The sequence below is a fragment of the Schistocerca serialis genome, chromosome 2 (genome assembly GCF_023864345.2).
Source record: "Schistocerca serialis cubense isolate TAMUIC-IGC-003099 chromosome 2, iqSchSeri2.2, whole genome shotgun sequence".
NCBI classification, from domain to species: domain Eukaryota; kingdom Metazoa; phylum Arthropoda; class Insecta; order Orthoptera; family Acrididae; genus Schistocerca; species Schistocerca serialis.
The window spans coordinates 1,020,303,288-1,020,315,046 of NC_064639.1; the positions used below are offsets into that span (position 1 = coordinate 1,020,303,288).

Consider the following 11,759-nt stretch of genomic DNA (forward strand, 5'->3'; position numbering starts at 1 on the left):
GCCCAGCCATTCTCCTAATGTCTTTATAAAGCGAGGCCCAGGTCATATGTTGCTTCATCTTGTGTTTGGTTTTACAAGTCCCTGAGTGTTCATCTAACATTGGCTGATAGTAGTACATAAAGGTGACAGCAAGGACAGCCTGAGACAATCAATTTTTCAAGTGACTATCGCCCTTGGTATGTAAACAATAAATTCCCTTTTTAAGCTGGTACGCGGAGACTGTTTCATATATGATACGCCCGGGTCGGAATCTTGTTGTTATGTAAATTGAAAGTGGATGTGGGAGAGAAGAAAGAAAAGGGAGGGAGCAAATGTTATCAGTGCCTCGGGACTTTATGTGGAATCAGCAGTGACTAGCAGAAACTTGTGTCCGACCGGGACTAGAACGCAGCATCTCCTACTGAAATGAAATGTCGTGTGACTAGGGCCTCCCGCTGGGTAGACCGTTCGCCTGGTGCAAGTCTTTCAATTTGTCGCCACTTCGGCGACTTGCGCGTCGATGGGGATGAAATGATGATGATCAGGACAACACAACACCCAGTCCCTGAGCGGAGAAAATCTCCGACCCAGCCGGGAATCGAACCCGGGCCCTTTGGATTGACAGTCTGTCGCTCTGACCACTCAGCTACCGGGCCGGACTATCTCCTACTGACTAGGTAGTTTCGTTAACAACTGCGCAATCCAGACACGGCGTTTATCGCAAATGCGAGCACTGTCTCCGTGCGCTCCCCGGCCGACTGACATTTCCATCCAGCGCCACCTACCCTCAGTCCCCATTCACGTCCATCCCCGCTAATTTTAGATTCCCGCAGGAGGGCGGACGTAAAGGTGCATCTGCACTGAAGGTCGTGGCTTCATTCCTCATCGAGCCTAATCAGTTGTCTGAACTCATGGTGTTTCTTTTTTCGGAGAACGTCCAATTTAAAAAAAACCTATTCTGAACAGATAATCCGAATTTCATACGCCGTTTAAAGTAAATGAAAAATCTGAGATTTTGAACAGATGCTAATAGAGACTCTGCAAGTCGTTCTAAATCGCCACGAACTGATACTGGCAGGAGATTTTAAAGGCAGAGTAGAGAAAGAGAGAAATAGGAATTGGAATGTATGAGGAGGATGTTATGAGTGAGAACAAGGAAAGGTTGTTGGATTTGTTGGAGGCGTAGGAATTACGAGTACAACACCAATTTTTTCCTCACAAGTATAAACATAAATTTGAGTCATGTAACCATGTAAAAAGGTTGAAATCAATTATTGATTATCTAATTTTGAGGAAAAAATGCAGTTTAAAAATTCAGGATGTCAGAGTTAAAGGAGGGGCAGATAGTGGAAGTGACCATCATCTGGTGGAATACAAAATTTGATTTCCGGAGGAGTGGCGAACAGAAGAAGTCGTAACAGGCTGAGCAGGCTGAGATTATAGGCATAACTTGGACGCTTTAGGGGGAGATAATACTATTTTTAATAGCAGTGACTGGCAGACAATTTGGACACAGCAGAGGGAACATTTGGAGAGGAATACGAGCACGTAAGGAATCCACTGGAACAAGTAGCGAAAGAAGAATTTGGAGAATTTGAGAAGAAGATCAGTTTGGTGAGATGCAGAAATAGCAGGGATAATGGATAGGAAGAAAGAAGCTTGTTTGACATTCCTAAATGTGAATGACCGTCAAAGTAGAGACAGAAATGGGACACAAAGTAGGGAAGTGAAAAGAGAAGTTTTAAAAAGCAAGAAAGAGGCGCGTGAAGGAAAACGTGAATATACAGAGAGGATGATGCTTGGGGCTTGTAGTGCTGTGGCAAGGAGATGAATCAAGTCAACCAGTGGCATTCATACAATGAAGACTTTCACGACCGGATGTTTCAGTTGCTGAGAATTTTTCCGGGTTGTATGGCCGTGGTCTGTGGAACTCTTCAATCCCTGACGTTCCCTCCAAGGCTACGTTGGACATCTTCGGAGGTGCTCCTGGTAGTCGACAGGACTCAGCACAACCAGGAGCACCTCCAAAAATGTCCATTGTAGCCTTGTAGGAAACGTCAGGGATTGTAGAGTTCCACGGACCACGGCCATACAACCCAGAAAACTTCTCAGCAGCTGAACCAGTAGCAAGTTACGTCATAATAATATTAGTCATGGTCAATAAACAACTTATTTTAAGGATTTGTTCCAAGAAAATCGGACTGAGGTGAAAATGCAACAGGAGAAGTTATTGCATTTGGATGTACATCTTCCTCAACTGGCTGTGAGGAGCTGTAAATGAAGAGAGCACCAGGATATGGATCAATACATCCAGAGCTCGGGAAAATTTGTTCCAATGAAATTCTTGGAGATACTATTAAAGGAAACAGGATTCCGAGCAGGAACATCAGTAATGGATAACGTCTTCCCAAGAAAACTAATGTGTGAAAGGCGCACAAAGGCTGGAATGGAGACACATGTGGCTTTGATTGACCTAACAAAAGCATATGATAATGTACCCACGAACAAACTGTGGCAAAAGTTGAAACAGATGAAGATGAATCAAAGATGGCCAAAGGCTGTTATGAAATTGTGTGAAAATAACACAGTGCGCTTAAGACTGGGAGTACTTGGACAGAGTTAGAGGTGAATAAGGGTCTGCGTCAAGGATTTGGGTTGTCAGCGACCCTTTCTGATCTGTATCTAGCAGCGATACTGCAGATTTTGCGTAGAAAACGCCAGGTTGTGGGAGTGACACTATAGGATAGCAATTAATTTAGCCTGTACTTTGCAGATTACGAGACTGCACTAGTAAAAGATGAAAATGATCTGGGCTATAGGATAAGAAAGCTTAAAGAGGGATCCAATAAGGATGAACTGAAAATGAACATGAAGAGCTGTGTGTCCTTGGTTGTTCGAATGGAAATAGTAGACAAGTTGGAGATAGATGGAAATGTATAAGGTGTACAACTTTGCTTCCGCCGTTTGCCGATAGGTAGCGACAACGTTAAGTACCCGTCGAAAGAAATAGATCCAAACGTCAGGCAGTTATCTTGGACCTGGGTCAACATAACCCCATTCAAACACTAGTCGATTTGTGTCTGCATCATAATGTTGTTCTTGATTGAAAATTTCACTTTACGAGCCTTATGCTGGTCATTTGCGGGAGGTGTTACAGCTTTGTTTCAATATGAAGAAAACAGCGTCTGAGTCTCATAGAATCCTCTCAAATACATATGGTAAGGACACTATTAGTGAAAGAACGTGTCGTGTTCGGTTTCAACGCTTCAAGAACGGTGATTTTTAACGTCGTAGACAGGCTTCGTGGTGGAAGAGAGAAAGTTTTCGAAGATGCAGAATTGGAGACATTACTGAGTGAAGACACGCGTCAAACTCAAGACGAATTGGCACGATTAGTGGGAGTGACACAACAAGCCATTTCAAAACGTCTGAAAGCTATGGGCATGATTCAGAAAGAATGAACTTGGGTCCCGTGTCAGCTGAAACCAAGAGACGTTGGACGGCGTTTCTGTGTTTGTGAACTGTTGCTTCAGAGGCAAAAACGGAGGGGATTTCTGCTTTCTATTGTGACCACTGACGAAAAATGGGTACATTAGGATAACCCTAAACGCAAAAAACCGTGGGGATATTCTGGCTATGTTTCCACGTCTAGGGCTAAACCGAATATTCACGCCTCTAAGATCATGCTCTGCATTTGATGGGATCATCGTGTACCATGAGGTGTTAAAACCAAGTGAAACAATGACAGGTGCTCGTTACCGAACGCAATTAATGTGTTTGAGCAGAGCATTAAAAGACAAATAGCCGCAATACAGCGAGAGGCATGATAAAGTGATTTTGCAGAATGATAACGCTCGACTCCACGTTGCAAAAGATGTCAAAACGTACTTGGAAACGTTAAAATAGGAAGTCCTACCCCACCCGTCGTATTCTTTAGACATTTCTCCCTGTGACTATCACCTTTTTAGATCAATGGAGCATGGTCGGGCTGACCAACACTTCTGATCTCATGAAGGAGTGACATGTTGGATCGATTCGTACATCGCTTCAAAAGATGAAAAATTTTTTCGAAGCGGGGTTCGTACACTGCTCGAAAGGTGGGAGCAAGTAGTGGCCAGCGATGGAGAATACTTTGAATGACACATGTGTAACCAATGTGTTTATTAAAGCATAAAATGTTGGGCGAAAACGGCCTTGGTATGTGAGAAGTAGGGACTGATAGTGTTTGCACGTGTGTTAATAATTCAGCAAGGGACTGATTAACAGCATTGCTGGTTCTAAGGACAATTCCAAAAACTTTGTGCGTGCACAAGTGGTGGTTTATCGACTTGCTATATTCTCCGCAAGACTCTTCGATGGTGATTGTGCACCTGCACAGTCGCAACAGCTGGCTGCTGGCCGTCTCTACAAGGACTACAGTGGGTCTGCATCTATGATGGCCCACCAATACCATTATTTCTACAAGGACTAAAGTGGGTCTGCACCTCTGGTGGCCCATCAATACCATACTCTCTACCAGGACTACAGTGGGTCTGCTCTGTGATGACCTACCTACCAATATTCTTCAAAACTTCGAAAGACTCTGCTGTGGGTTTGCTCTGTTGTGGCCCATTACCTCTCTGCATGTCAACAGTCAGCACTGTCTTTCCTTTGGAAGGACAACACTACTTCTTCAAGACTGCATGGAAATCCACTACTTCCGTGTGCATTTTCTTTCACTGCTCAGACTTTGAGAAAAACACTGCAATTTTACTGTGATGAATGATCAGAACTGTCTTTATGGACTGTAAGAAAATTTTAGCTTTTGACCAACATTGCATCGATAAGTGTGTGCATTTGATTTCTCTGTTATTGTAATTATGAAATTTTTTTTCAAATCTATATTGGCCACTGCCCGAAACAATTTGTAAAATTTTTTGTGGGGAGCATGGGGGCTATGTAAGTAGGCTGTTTAGGTTTTCTTATTGGTAACTCCACGTAGCGCTGTGTATGAAAATCACTGGCTGTGCTGTGTGCAGTCTGTGGCTGGTTTGCATTGTTGTTTGCCATTGTAGTGTTGGGCTGTTGGCTGTTAACAGCGCGTAGCATTGCGCAGTTGGAGGTGAGCCGCCAGGAGTGGTGTATGTGGGGAGAGAGATGGAGTTGTGAGAGCGGATGATCTGGACAGAGACAGTAAATTTGTAAGACTGGATGTCATGAAGTGATACATATAATATGACTTTTGAACAATATTCAGGTAAATAAATTGTTTTTCTCTATCAAAATCTTTCATTTGCTAACTATGCCTATCAGTAGTTAGTGCCTTGAGTAGTTTGAATCTTTTATTTAGCTGGAAGCAGTGGTGCTCGCTGTATTGCAGTAGTTAGAGTAACGAAGATTTTTGTGAGGTAAGTGATTCATGAAAGGTATAGGTTAATGTTAGTCAGGGCCATTCTTCTGTAGGGATTGTTGAAAGTCAGATTCCGTTGCGCTAAAAATATTGTGTGTCAGTTTACGCACAGTCATGTATAATTTTTCTAAGGGGACGTTTCATATTATTACTGACTGCATTTGTTGCTATAGGTACACTTTTCTTCCTAAGTAAGAGAGGTTCATCGATGAATTTTTCATAGCATACAAACAGTAATTACTGGTGTATGAAACTCTAGAATTTTCCAAATCTATTAAAAACTGTGGAAAATATTGAGATAATTAACTATAAAACTTGATTTTTATCTAAACATGAAGTTAAAATGTAACAGCTCATTCAGTTTTTCATAAATTAAATACCTTCTAGAGTTTCATACACCTGTAACTATGGTTTGTATGCTGTGCAAAAGTCATCGAAGAATCTCTCTTGCTTAGGAAGAAAAGTGTACCTATAGCAACAAATGCAGCCAGTAGTAAGTGAAAAAATGATGAAATTTCACAAGTAAAAAAATGTGTTTTGTTACGTGTTTGACCTTCCACTGCTATGAGTATGAATCCTGAATCCTTCCTAGTAATGCTATTGAGGTTTTATGAATTTATTTGTAAAAGTATAGACAGTGGAGATTAAAATGTCCTGTGGTGCCTCTCCTGCTCCAAGTCGGCCCGTTTGACGGCCTATCCCCCTTAATAAACAGGTCACAAGCAAATGAAATAATTAGTAGGATTAATAAAGGACGAGTTGAAGTAAGAACAAAATGAAAAGGAGGACATGAAGCTGAAGCTGTACTTGCTGTAACCATATGGACGTAATGGATGAAAATGGATGGAGAAATCTGTGACGACTTTCTACAAAAACAGGTGATTTTGTTTGGCCATATTAATAGGGCGAATGAAGAAAGGATACCAAGTAGGATACTATGATGGATACCATCCCAGCTGAAGAAAAGAGGTCGCCCACGGCGCAACTGGCAAAATGATGTTTAGGAGGCAATGGAAGCCAGGAATATGTAACGTCGGAAGACAAGGGGTCGCTACGAAACAACTGGCAAAATGATGTGCAGGAGGCAAAGGAAGCAAGGAATATGAACGTTGAGGAAATTCAAGACATAAAAAGATGGCGCCTGGGAAGGAGAAGCTGCACCAGCCGTAGATAATCCGGAAGAAGAAGAAAAACTCATCCGAAACAGGTTCCCGCCAAGTCCAACTGCGCACTGTGCAACATTAATTTTTGCACGCTGCCTACTGACGATCTCCAGCATGAGAATGGTGGAATACCCATGTCGCACAGTTGACAACACTTCCATATGCTCACGAAACTCTATAGTACCAAACCTAAAGATTAGCCGTGTTATACCTCGGACAGTTGGCAACACTTCCATATATTCATGAAACTCTGTAGTTCCAAACCTAAAAAATTAACTGTATACCTTGGAGTCCCTAGTCTTCTACCAACGATGTCTAATCACTGGTATATGTGCACCAGTATCGACTAAATTTTACATTCTTTACCAGTTAAAAGAGCAATTGGTGTCTGTACTCTGACTCCCTGGGAAAATTATCCGACGGGGGAAACACTTCTGTTTAATGAAACTTTCGCAAGTGCCCGCGAAAGGCAAAGGTCCCGAGTTCGAGTCTCGGTCCGGAACACAGTTTTAATCTGCCAGAAAGTTTCATATCAGCGCATACTCCGCTGAAAAGTGAAAGTTTCATTCTGGAATCATCCCCACAGGTGGCTAAGCCACCGCAATATCCTTTCTTCCAGGAGTGCTAGTTCTGCAGGGTTCGCAGGAGAGCTTCTGTAAAGTCAGGTAGGTAGGAGACGAGATACTGGCAGAAGTAAAGCTGTGAGGTCGGGGCGTGAGTCGTACTTGGGTAGCTCAGTTGGTAGAGCACTTGCCCGCGAAAGGCAAAGGTCCCGAGTTCGAGTCTCGGTGCGGAACACAGTTTTAATCCGCTAGGAAGTTTCATATCAGCGCATACTCCGCTGCAGAGTGAAAGTTTCATTCTGGAATCATCCCCACAGGTGGCTAAGCCGCCGCAATATCCTTTCTTCCAGGAGTGCTAGTACTGCAGGGTTCGCAGGAGAGCTTCTATAAAGTCAGGTAGGTAGGAGACGAGATACTGGCCGAAGTAAAGCTGTGAGGTCGGGACGTGAGTCGTGCTTGGGTTGCTCAGTTGGTAGAGCACTTGCCCGCGAAAGGCAAAGGTCCCGAGTTCGAGTCTCGGTCTCGGCAGTTTTAATCTGCCAGGAAGTTTCATATCAGCGCATACTCCACTGCAGAGTGAAAATTTCATTCTGGAATCATCCCCACAGGTGGCTAAGCCACCCCAATATCCTTTCTTCCGGGAGTGCTAATACTGCAGGGTTCGCAGGAGAGCTTCTGTAAAGTCTGGTAGGTAGGAGACGAGACACTGGCAGAAGTAAAGCTGTGAGGTCGGGGCGTGAGTCGTGCTTGGGTAGCTTAGTTGGTAGAGCACTTGCCCGCGTAAGGCAAAGGTCCCGAGTTCGAGTCTCGGTCCGGCACACAGTTTTAATCTGCTAGGAAATTTCATATCAGCGCACACTCCGCTTCAGAGTGAAAATCTCATTCACTTCTGTTTACGTTTAACGTATTCCGTTGCTTATTATTTTACCTTGCTTTCTATTCCCACACTTGTCTGCCTTATGGCCAAAACGCCCACATCTGCAACATTCAGCTTGATGCCCTTTCCGCTCGCATGATAACAATTCCTTTCAGAATCAAGAATTCGCTTTTCACTACTTACTCGAGTCGGAATATCTGTTTATTGCAAATGTTTGGCAACATTTAGTTCTGCAGCCAAATCCTACGGATTTTCTATTTGAATTCTTCGTGGAAACTCCGCAGGAATTCCTCGCAAAATCACATAGAGAGCCCTGTTTTCTGCCTGTGATACACTTCTCGATTCCCTGTTAAGTCGATGCTTGCGCATTTGTGCTACGGATTCTATCCAAAAGAGTCTACACAGCTTCATTTGTCTTCTCTGTGAAACCACTCAACTTTAAAAAAAAATCTAGCACTGATCTGTTTACGATCTCTCTGAAGCAGACCTCCCACTAATTTTTCAAATGTACTTGCCTAGCTCAGCGTTTCGTAATACATCTCGTATGTCTTGGCTTCATCCGTTGGCAATTGACACCCACAGTGTAATTTAATCCGACCAACTACTCATTCCTGCTGTAGCCAATATGTTATTATTGAACACCGTTACGGGGTCTTTCATTTTGCCGGAGAAGGGTGTGATTAGGTTAATTACTGAAGAATCTACTGAAGAGTGGGGCACTGCAGCTGACGACATAAACTCACTAGAATCTGACTGTGACTCTAACGCAACCTGCAAGGATTGTAACTGATCCATTAATACATCGTGGCTTACATCTAGTTGAGCTTTTTCAGCTAACAATTGTGACACTCGCTCCATTAGAGTCGTTCTACCATTACTACTAGAAGCTGACCTTGCGCCTAGCATTTTTGTGCAAGTTTCCATTGTCTTATAATGAAACGTTCCTCAAACAAAGTAATACATAAAAAAACAGGAAAAATACTGTTTCCAATGTACGAAACTAAACTTAGTTACTTCTTTTGCCTGATCTTCGCACAGCGACACTCATTACACTCGTATAGTGCATGATCACAGGTCTACAAGTGCAGAACAAGTTATTGGTACAAACTAAGTGCATTACATATATTACATCTGATCAGTACCAAATATGTCTCTTTACAATTTCTTCAAAAATCTGATAGATCAACAAGTTTCACTATAGATACTTAAGATTCAGCACGCCCATAAATACGCCTAAACTACGCCATACCTGAGAGTTGTTGCTTATGTCGACATGGTTACCCATCTGGTTCCTTGTATTACCTATGGTTTTTGTTCCTCTTGCCTTTTCCTTTTCATCTTTTCTTTCTGGCGTTTTTGGTCATCATTTGCAGTTTGACTTCTACTTCTAAATTTTCTCTGTACCTGGGGAAGATTTCCCTCAGTAGCATCTATGGCATGGATGGGGTTGTACTTCCATCGCCAGGTATCAGAAGAGCAATCACTGTGCTGGCAGGGGCTAAGCGAGATGGGTAAGTGGCTGAGTTCCCTGACAACACATTGATTGCATTTCTGATACCTGAGCTGTTGCATCCCTGCATGTGAACAGATATGGTTGCTTCTAATTTTGATGTATCTGAACTCCCAGCAATGGCCACCTTCGCAGATGATAGTTGCTGTGCTGGGAGGAGCCAACAGGGAGAGTTTCCGATCGGGATGGATGGTATCAGGATGGATGCCTTGCATACGAAATGTATTACGCTTCAAGACACTGGCTATTCTTCCACAGCAGTCTCTTGCGTTGACAATGGATCAGTTAATGGTGCTTCTTATCACTCTACAGCATTCCCTTCCCTCGCTACACCCTGGCAGGACTACCACTTGCCAGCTTGGGGTGAAACACTTTCCCTGCTGTTTAGACTGACCCAGGACTCAAGGGGACAATTTCACCGTCACCAAACCGTCGTATTTTGTGGAAGATACAGAAGATAAGTTTGACAAAGTGGAGTCTCTCAGTAAGATGTGTCAGGGTCACTTTGATCAGTGCGCCTTTCATACTTGTGACTGTCTTGGCGACCACCCCAGTGTCCATTACTCCTTTCCAGTCTTTCAATATGCTTCAGAGAGTAATTTTTCATGGGGACATCATTCTTAAAACTGACGAGGAACTCTATCCTAATCTTAATCAGATGGGCATTTATTCTGTTCGGTGTGTTCAGAAAGATCATAAGGACAGTCACATCGATACTGGCACCTGTAATTTGGCATTAGAGGGAGATGGCCTTCCAGGTGCCCTCCCTATCCTGGTGATGCCCTCCTCTCCTCTCTCACTCAACTGCAGTTCCCATGCACTCCGCTCTGTGTGCTGTTCCCCTCCACAGACAGAGAAGTGTTCCTCTTTTCAGTGTCTGCTAGTGATGGGGCTCCCTTTTGGTACATGTCCACCTGGGATCTCCCAGGCTAGAGTTCTGCTGTGACAACTCGGCCATGGGACCCACAGTCTGTGCGCCCTAATTCAGACCCTCTCAGCTTTGGATATTGCAGAAGCCTGCTCTCTTTTCATCATCTACTCTCCTTGGTATAGAAAAGATGAGAAGAAGAAATGTATCTCCCAGGACAAGGCCCCGCCAGTGCCCCTGGAGGTGCCATTTCCCCCTCACAACCTCAGTCTGACTTTGTATTTGTGGATGTCATCCCACCTGCATTGGCTCAGCACCATGATTGGCTGCAGCACATTCATCTAATTCTAGAATCTACATCCCATGCTCATTCAATGGAATCATAATGGATACTACCATCACATCCTGGAATTGCCCTCCCTCATGTCCTTTCACTCAGCAGCATGTGTCGTTCACCAGGAGGCTCATATTACCGATGCTCACTCACTGGCCCTCCATGGGTTTCATGTTTTCTGTTGGAACCTAGTGGACCTTCGAGGGCTTCTGTTGGTATTTGCACATTGGGCCCTACAGACATTGTTAATACATGGATCTGTCTTTATCTGGGTCCATTTTTACTCTGTGGTCACAGCTTCCCTCCTGACACCCCATCTACCCCCACTGCCCCAGCTGCCCCCTTTTCAGCAACTCCCCTCTTCCTTCCTCGTCCTTGGGGATTTTAATGCCAATCACTCTTTTTGGGACAGTCCTTTCTCGTCTAGCCGGGGCCTCTACATTGATCATTTTTTTGTGGATCACAATATGTGTCTCCTTAATGATGGTTCCCCTACTCATTTTAGTAGTGCCAATGGCACTTACTCTGCCAGTGATCTTTTACTCACTTCCTCTCCCCTGCTTTCTCCTTACACTGGTCGCCACATGATGATCTCTACGATGATAACCACTTCCCATTCATTCTGTCATTACCGTCTCGCCTCCCAATGCCCAGGATACCCTAGTGGGCTTTCCATCATGTTTATTGGTCTCAATATACCTCCCAGGTCTTTGTCAGATTGTATTGATAAAGTTGTTTGAGATCTGTCACCTAAGTTGATTTACGCTAATGGCATTGCTCTTCCCAACTCAACAGCCCGGATTCCCCTTCAGCCACTTCCATGGTATAGTACGGCCATTGCCACAACCATCTGTAATCGGGAACGCACCTTGCAAAACCTTACGTGGCACTCATCCTCTACCAGTCTTATTACCTTTAACCGTCTTCACGCCAAGGCCCTTTACTCAGTCAAACGGAGCAGTAGGGTATGTTGGGAACACTTCGTCCTCCCCAGGTTTTTCTGTCTCTTCGTGACAAGTGTGGACTACACTCTGCATCTCCAAAGCTCTCAACAGCAATCTTCCATTCTCGCCCTG

The 11,759-nt window shown here is 43.9% G+C and overlaps 1 non-coding gene across 1 annotated transcript; it reads right to left on the minus strand.

Moving 5' to 3' along the window:
* Positions 1 to 562: 562 nt before the first annotated feature.
* Positions 563 to 635, minus strand: Trnad-guc (transfer RNA aspartic acid (anticodon GUC)). The gene has a single exon. It is a non-coding gene; the product is annotated as a tRNA-Asp (tRNA).
* Positions 636 to 11,759: the final 11,124 nt, after the last annotated feature.